The sequence below is a fragment of the Nicrophorus vespilloides genome, unplaced genomic scaffold (assembly GCF_001412225.1).
Source record: "Nicrophorus vespilloides isolate i.1.1-1 unplaced genomic scaffold, Nicve_v1.0, whole genome shotgun sequence".
NCBI classification, from domain to species: Eukaryota; Metazoa; Arthropoda; class Insecta; order Coleoptera; family Silphidae; genus Nicrophorus; species Nicrophorus vespilloides.
The window spans coordinates 27,186-28,071 of record NW_017097222.1 but is presented as its reverse complement, the minus strand read 5'-3'; the positions used below and the strand labels follow the sequence as shown (position 1 = coordinate 28,071).

Sequence of the window (886 nt, the reverse complement as noted above, 5' to 3'; positions counted from 1 at the left end):
TTATTTCAATGATTTATTTACTTTCAAGGAAAATTTATTTTCTTCACTTGACTCTAGTATTCGATTCGATTAGATACAAAATAATCATATTCGAATTCCGTTTTGGATATAATATCTAATCTTATGCTGTGACCAGGATTCGAACCTGTCTTACTACGGCCACAACGTAGTCCTGACCACTAGACGATCACGGCTTGATTTCTACAAAAAATGACCTTTCTCCATTTGGAAAGTATTATATATAATCTAGAATTAATATTGATTCAAATTATTCTGCCATAATGACGTGACCAGGATTCGAACCTACGGCCACAACATAGGGTCCTAACCACTAGACGATCACGGCTTCATTTCTACAAAAAATACTTTTCTATATTTGGAAAGTATTCTATGTAATGTAGAATTGATATTTATTAAAATTATTCTGCCGGAATGCCGTGACCAGGATTCGAACCTGGGTTACTACGGCCACAACGTAGGGTCCTAACCACTAGACGATCACGGCTTGATTTCTACAGAAAAATATTATTCTTAAGAAATATACAAACAGTCGAATTAACTTATAATGTATTTTGTCATAATTGCCAATTATGAATAATATTAAATTACACAATTTATTATTATTCAAAATAAAGATTCATAAGATATTAAGAAATACAAATAATAAATTACAAATTATTTTTGAATAAATGTAAAAATAACAATACACCGATATTCATGGTAGATAGGTTTCTGGAAAAAACGTTTAAATTGATATTCTAATTTTTTTAATGTAAAACCATGTAAATCGAAAAGTATAATTTCGTTGTATATTAATTAGGAATTTCTTTCATTTTTTTGTAACGCACATAAACCATGAAATATATTGAAAGACAAAGAAATTGTT

General features: G+C 29.0%; 1 non-coding gene across 1 annotated transcript; it reads right to left on the bottom strand.

The window, feature by feature from the left end:
* Positions 1-433: 433 nt before the first annotated feature.
* On the bottom strand, positions 434-505 carry Trnah-gug. The gene has a single exon. It is a non-coding gene; the product is annotated as a tRNA-His (tRNA).
* Positions 506-886: the final 381 nt, after the last annotated feature.